At 43.6% G+C, this 7,931-nt stretch overlaps 1 pseudogene; it reads right to left on the reverse strand.

Moving 5' to 3' along the window:
- Positions 1-2,116: 2,116 nt before the first annotated feature.
- On the reverse strand, positions 2,117-3,744 carry LOC129475944 (inosine-5'-monophosphate dehydrogenase 1-like; annotated as a pseudogene).
- Positions 3,745-7,931: the final 4,187 nt, after the last annotated feature.

Here is a 7,931-nt window from a genome sequence, read left to right on the forward strand (position 1 = left end):
AGTTTGACATTACCTAGTTTGGACTAGGATGCAGAAAAATGAAGACTCTCATATGCTCGTGGCGGAATGCAAATTGATACAATTTGGCAATATCTAGAAAACTGACAATATGCAGAGCCTTTAACCTAAATATTATTTTGGGGCTATATCTTAGAGAAACACATTAGCACAAGGAGACATATAAAAATATTTATGTCAGGATTTATTTTTATAGTGAAAAATTGAAAACAACATAAACTCTCATCAACTAAGGAATTGATGAATAATTTATAGTATATTTATACCATGGAATATATTACATCAATACAATCAGTGAACTTGGGCTAATCCATATGCATCAACCTGAAAAAACTTATAATAACTAGAGAGAAAAAAGCAATTTGAAAAGGATATGTGCAATCATTAATAAGCAATATAAAATTATCTAGACATTTTAACTTTAAAAAATTTTCTGTTATTTTACATTCAGTGTATACATGTGCAGGTTTGTTACATAGGTATATTGTGTAATCATCGAGATTGGGTTTCTAGTGTACTCATTACCCAAGTAGTGAACATTGTACCCGATGGGTAATTTTTCAACTCTCACCCTTTTTCCAACATTTCTAATTTTGGAGTCCCCTGTGTCTGTGATTTCCATCTTTATGTCCATGTGTACCCACTGTTTAGTTCCCATTTATAAGTGAGAACATGTGATATTTGATAATTTGTTTCTGAGTTATGTCAATTAGGATAATGGTCTCCAGCTCCACCCATGTTGCTACAAAGAACATAATTTCATTCTTTTCTACGGCTGCTTAACATTTCATGGTGTATATATACCCACATTTTTTTTATCCAATTCACTGTTGATGGAAACTTAGGTTGATTCCATGACTTTTCTACTGTGAATAGTGCTGTGATAAAGATATGAGTGCAGGCTGGGCCTGGTGGCTCTTGCCTGTAATCCCAGCACTTTGGGAGGCTGAGGTGTGTAGATTACTTGAGGTCAGGAGTTCGAGACCAGCCTGGCCAACATGGTGAAACTTCATCTCTACTAAAAATACAAAAACTTAGCCAAGCATGGTGGCACATGCCTGTAATCCCAGCTACTCAGGAGGCTGAGGCAGGAGAATTGCTTGAACCTGGGAGGAGGAGGTTGCAGTGAGCCAAGATCACACCACTGCACTCCAGCCCAGATGACAGAGTGAGACTCTGTCTCAAAAAAAAAAAAAAGATATGAGTGCAGATATCTTTTTGAAAAAAATATTTATTTTCCTTTCAGTATATACCCAGTAGTGGGATTGCTGGGTTGAATGGTAGTTCTATTTTCAGTTCTCCGAGAAAACTCCATACTGTTTTGTGTACAAGTTGAACTAATTTATATTCCCACCAACAGTGTATAAGCATTCCCCTTTCTCCACATCCATGCCGACATCTGTTCTTCTTTTTTTTTTTTTTTTGGAGGCGTTGAGACCTGCTTGATTTTTTCCAATTATTTAATACACAATGACCCAACTATGACCCCAAAGTGTGCAAAGTTAAAGTCTTCAACTGCAGCTGAGGAGAGGGTAGGAATGGTACACCTGGGGACGGTGGTGAGTCAGGAATGATGGGCAGGAGGCCATGACCAGGGCAGCCTCCTCCCCAAGGCCAGGGACAGGGGAGTGGCCTGAGGAGCAGGACCCAAGGGTAGCCCAGGGCCGGGGAAGGGGGCAGAGACCTCCCCTTGGCCTAGGTCAGGAGCTCAGAAGTGCCACATGGCTGAGGGGGAAGCAGCCTGGGAAGGGCCAGAGGCAGGGCCAGGAAAGCACAATTTCCTGGGGGGCTGGGGGCAAGGAGGTGCCCTACAGGAGAAGCCAGAAGGGGCCGCCTGCCCCTGGGGTGGAGACTGGGCTGGAGCAGGCTGCAGCAAGAAAGACCTGAGGCAGGCTCAGGGCCTGACAGCCCAGCTGACTGGGGCGGGGCGGCGGAGGGGCGGGGAAGGAGGGGGCTCCCAAGGCAGCCTGGCCCAGGGAGCAGTAATGACTCTGCAGGGGATGCCCAGTGAGGGGCCCCAGACCCCTCAGGACCTCCCCTCCTGTCTCCCTGGAAAGGAGCTGGGGAACCCATAGTGCAAATCTGTGGATCACTCAGTTATGGAGGGAGGCTGTGCCCGAAGGTGGACACTGGGGTGTGCCCCCTCCACCACCTCGGCCTCCACCACTGTCCTCAGTACAGCCACTTCTCCTAAGAGTGCAGGCCATGGACGCCACGCTTGATCTGAGCCAACATGGTCCGCTTCTCAAACCTGAGCTCTCCTGAGTACATCATGGACCCAAAGACAGACAGGCTGTGGGCCCCGATATCCTGGTAGCCGTGCTGGATGCCCGCTATGAGGTAGGACACGAACTTCTGAATGGACCCTTTGTCCTGGATGGAGCCCGAGACACCCTGCGTGATCTTCACCTTATCCCCCTCGCTGAAGTATCATTTCTGGGTGCTGCTGCTCTCTCCATGGCATCCAGCGAGCCCATGCCCCGGTATTTCTTGAGCCACACCCTGTTTGAGAAGAAGTACTCGCCAGAGGCCTCCGTGGTGGTGGCCAGCAAGGAGCCCATCATCACTGTGGAGGCTCCAAGGGCCAGGGCCTTGACCATGTGCCCCATGGTCTGGATGCCATCATCGGCTATGAGGGGCACACCAAAGCGCCAGGCATACTCGGCCACCTTGTACACAGCAGTGCCGTGGGTCTGACCACAGGACATCACTTCCTGGGTGATGCAGATGGAGCCGCAGCCCATGCCCACGTGCAGCCCGTCCACACCAGCGTCAGTCAGGTTCTTGGCCTGGGCTGCTGTCACCACGTTCCCCCCAATCACCTGGAGGTGAAGGTACTTCTGTTTGATGTAATGCACCATGGCGATCTGATACACCAAGTTCCCTTGGGACGAGTCCAAGACTATGACATCGATGCCCGCCTGGGTGAGCAGGTCGAGGTGGAATTTGTCATCTTCACGGGTGCCCACAACTGCCCCGCACAGCAGCTGCTTGTGGGAATCCTTGGAGGCCAGAGGGTAGTCTCGGTTCTTCTTCAGGTCAGTGCGGGTGATGATGGCCACCAGCTCACCGTGATCATTGACGACAGGCAGCTTCCCTTTCTTGCTAGGCTGCAGGATCTCATTTGCTCTTTCAGTGTCACGCCTGCTGGAGCCACCACCAGCTCGGTCCTTGGCGTCATCATCTCACTGAGGAGGGTGGTGTCCTTCTCAGCAAGAAAGTCTATATCTTAGAAGGTGAAGATACCCACCAGCTTGCTGCCGATGGTGCCAGTCTCAGTGATGGGGATGCCAGAGAAGCCATGCAGCATCTTGGCCTCCAGCACATCACCCACGGTGTGCGAGGGGTTCAGCACCACAGGGTCCATGATGAAGCCCTGTTCAAACTTCTTGACCTTCTGCACCTTGTTGGCCTGAAACTCTGGGGTGCAGTTGTGGTGAATGAAACCAATACCTCCTATCAGAGCCCTCCCATCAGAGCCATCGCGATGGACATGTCGGCGTCTGTCACAGTGCCCATGGGGGAGGAGGTCAGCGGCATCTTCAGCGTGATCTTCCGGGTCAGGGCAGAGGTCAGGTCCACCTCATCAGTTACGAAGCCTATGAATCCTGGGAGAATCAGGAAGTCGTTGTAGGTGAGGCCATCCGCGCTGGCGAAGAGCTGCTGCGCGGTGAGCCCGGCCTCGGGCACGTAGCGGGTGCTGCCGCTGATCAGGTAGTCTGACATGCTCTCGCGAGACCCCGACATAAACACCCGCGCGACCGCCAGCCGCTGCAGCCGCAGCCGCCGCCACTGCTGCTGCTGCTGAGGCCGCGCGGCGGACACGCTGCCGTCTCGGGCCGGGCGGGCCGGGGGCGGGGGCTGTTCTTTTTTGACTTGTTTTTTTTTCTTTCCAACATTTATTTCAGGTTCAAGGAGTAGTACATGTGCAAGTTTTCAAGTTTTTTCCTGGGTAAGTTGCATGTTGTGGGGATTTGGTGTAAAGATAATTTTGTCACCCAGGTAATCAGCATAATACCCAATAGGTTGTTTTTAAATCCTTACCCTCCTCCCACCCTTCACCCTCAGATAGGCACCAGTGTGTATTGTTCCCTTCTTTGCGTCCACGCATAGTCAAAGTTTTGCTCCTACGTATAAGTGAGAACATGTGATAGTTGGTTTTCTGTTCCTCCATTAATTCACGTAGGATTATGGCCTCCAGTTCCATCCATGTTGCTGCAAAGACCATGAACCCATTTTTTATAGCTGTGTAGTATTTCATGGTATATATGTACCACATTTTCTGAATCCAGTTTACTGTTGATGGACATCTAGGTTGATTCCATGTCTCTGCTATGATGAATATATGTGTGCATGTATCTTTATGGTAGAATAATTTATATTCCTTTGGGTATATACCCAGTAATGGAATTGTTGGGTCCAGTGGTAGTTCTATTTTAAGTTCTTTGAGAAATCTCCAGACTTTCCACAATGGCTGAACTAATTTATTTTCCCAGCAGTAGTGTATGTGTTTCCTTTACTTTGCAAACATGCCAGCATTTGTTATTTTTTGACATTTTAATAATAGATATTCTTACTGGTGTGAGATGGTATCTCATTGTGGTTTTGATTTGCAAGCCCATAATAATTAGTGATGTTGAGCATTTTTACATATGCTTGTTGGTCGTGTGTATATCTTCTTCTGAGAAGCGTCTGCTCATATCCTTTGCCCATTTTGTAGTGGGGTTATTTTTTGCTTGTTGATTTGTTTGAGTTCCTTATAGATTCAGGATATTAAACCTTTGTTGCATGCATAGTTTGCAAATATTTTATCGCATTCTGTAGGTTGTCTGTTTACTCTGTTAATTTTTTTTTTTGGCTGTGCAGAAGCTGTTTAGTTATAACCCACTTTTCAATTTTTGTTTATTTGTTTTTCAATTGCTTTTGGAGTCCTCATCATTAAGTTTTCACCTGGGCCAATATACAGAATGGTATTTCCTAGATTTTCTTCTAGGGTCTTTATAGTTTTACATTTTACATTTAAATCTTTAATCCATTTTGAGTTGGTTTTTGTATATAGTGAAATGTAGGGGTCCAGCTTCAATCTTCTGCCTATGGCTAGCCAGCTATCTCACCACCATTTATTGAATAGAGAGCCTATTCCCCATTGCTTGTTTTTGTCACCTTTGTCAAAGATCAGATGGCTGTAGGTGTGCAGCCTTATTTCTGGAACGTGTTCCATTGGTCTATGTGTTTGTTTTTATACCAGTACCATGCTATTTTAGTTACTGTAGACTTGTAGTATGATTTGAAGTTGAGTAGTGTGATACCTCCAGCTTTGTTCTTTTTGCTTCAGATTGCTTTGACTATTCAGGCTCTCTTTTAGTTCCATATGAATTTGAGAACCCTTTTGTTCCAATTCTGTGAAAAAGGTTGTTGGTTGTTTGATAGGTATAGCATTGAATTTGTAAATTACTTTGGATCATATAGCCATTTTAACAAGATTGATTCTTCCTATCCATGAGCATGGAATGTTTTTCCATTTGTTTCTGTCATCTCTGATTTCTTGTAGCAGTTTTTTTGTAATTCGCATTATAGAGATCTCTCACTTCCCTGGTTGTCTGTATTCCTAGGTATTTTATTCGTTTTGTGGCTACTGTGAATGGGATTGCAACTTTTACTTGGCTCTCAGCTTGGATGTTATTGGCATATAGAAATGCTACTGATTATTATACATTGATTTTGCACACTGACACTTTGTTGCAGGTGTTTATCATATTTAGAAGACTTTGGGCAGAGACTATGAGGTTTTCTAGTATCGTGATGCTTTTTTTATAGTATCATGTTATCTAAAAAAAGAGAAAGTTTGACTTCCTCTCTTCATATTTGGATGCCTTTTATTTCTCCCTCTTGCCTGATTGCTTTGGCTATGATTTCCAATACTACACTGAATAGGAATGCTGAGAGTTTGCATATTTGTCTTGTTCCAGATCTAAAGAGGAATGCTTCTAGCTTTCGCCCATTCAGTATGATGTTGACTGTGGGTTTGACATATGTGGCTCCTATTATTTTGAACTTTGTACCTCCAATGCCTAGTTTGTTGATAGTTTTTAACATGAAGGGATGTTGAATTTTATCAAAAGCCTTTTCTGTGTCTACTAAGATGATCATGTGCTTTTGTTTTTAATTCCATCTATGTGACGAATTACATGTATTGATTTGCAAATGCTGAACCAACCTTGCATCCCAGGAATAAAGCCTACTTGATCATGGTGTATTCACTTTTTGATGTGCTGCTGGATTTGATTTGCTAGTATTTTGCTGAGGATTTTTAGACCAATGTTCATCAGGGATATGGGCCTGAAGTTTTCTTTTTTGTTGTTGTGTCTCTGCCAGGTTTTGGTATCAAAATGATGCCGATCTCATAGAATGAGTTTGAGAGGAATCCCTCTTCCTTAATTTTTTGGAATAGTTTCAGTAGGATTGGTACCAGCTCCTCTTTATATGTCTGGTGGAATTCAGCTGTGAATCTGCCTGGTCCAGGGCTTTGGTTGGTAGGTCTTTAACCACTGATTCAATTTCAGAAGTAGTGATTGGTCTGTTCAGGGTATCAATTTCTTCCTGGTTCCATCTTGGGAGGTTTTATGTTTCCAGGAATTTATCCATTTCTTGTAGGTTTTCTAGTTGGTGTGCATAGAGGTATTCATAATAGTCTCAGAGGGTTTATTGTATTTCTGTGCAGTCAGTTGTAATGTCCCCTTTGTCATTACTGCTTTGTTTATTTGGATGTTCGCCCTTTTTTCTTTATTAGTGTAGCTAGTGGTCTATCTTATTTATTGCTTCAAAGAACCAACTTTTGGTTTTGTTTATCTTTTGTATGGTTTTTCTCATCTCCATTTCATTAAGTTCAGCTGTGATTTGTATTCTTTTTCCCTGTTAGCTTTGTGTTTTCTTTGCTCTTATTTATCTAGTTCCTTTAGGTGTGATATTAGTGTTTTTTTTAATTTGAGATCTTTCTAACTTTCTGATGTGGTCATTTAGCACTGTAAACTCCTCTCTTGACACTGCTTTACCTGTGTTCCAGAGATTCTGGTATGTTGTATCTTTGTTTTTATCATTTCTAAGAACTTTTCAATTTCTGCCTTTATTTCATTATTTACCCAGAAGTCATTCAGGAGCAGATTGTTTAATTCCCATTTAATTGTATGATTTTGAGAGATCTTCTTGGTATTGATTTCTATTTTAATTGCACTGTGTTCCAAAAGTGTGATTGGTATGAATTTAGGTTTTTTGAATTTGTTGATAATTGCTTTATGGTCAAGCATGTGGTCAATTTTAGAGTATGTGCCATGTGCAGATGAGAAGAATGTATATTCTATTTTTGTTGAGTGGAGTGTTCTGTGGATATCTGTTAGGTCCATTGGTCAAGTGCCAAATTTATGTCCTGAATATCTTTGTTAGTATTCTGCCCTGGTGATCTGTCCAGTACTGTAAGTGGAGTGTTGAAGTCTCCTACTATTATTATGTGGTTATCTAAGTATCTTCATAAGTCTCTAAGAACTCATTTTATGAATCTGGGTCCTCCAGTTTTGGGTACATATATTCATGACAGTTAAGTCTTCTTGTTGAATCGATCCTTTTATTATTATGTTAGGCCCTTTTTTGTCTCTTTTTTAAAACAGGTTCTTGCTATGTCGTTCAAACTGGAGTGAAATGGTGCAATCACAGCTCACTGAAGCCTCAACCTCCTTAAGCAATTATTGCACCTCAGCCTCCTGAGTAGCTTGGACTACAGGTATGTGTCACCATGCCTGGCTAATTTTGTATTTTTTGTAGAAATGGGGGTCTCACCATGTTGCCCAGGCTGGTCTCAAACTCCTGGACTCAAGTAATACACCCACCCCGGCCTCCCAAAGTGCTGGAATTATAAGCAT

Source organism: Symphalangus syndactylus, chromosome X (genome assembly GCF_028878055.3).
Source record: "Symphalangus syndactylus isolate Jambi chromosome X, NHGRI_mSymSyn1-v2.1_pri, whole genome shotgun sequence".
In the NCBI taxonomy this organism is placed as follows: Eukaryota; Metazoa; Chordata; class Mammalia; order Primates; family Hylobatidae; genus Symphalangus; species Symphalangus syndactylus.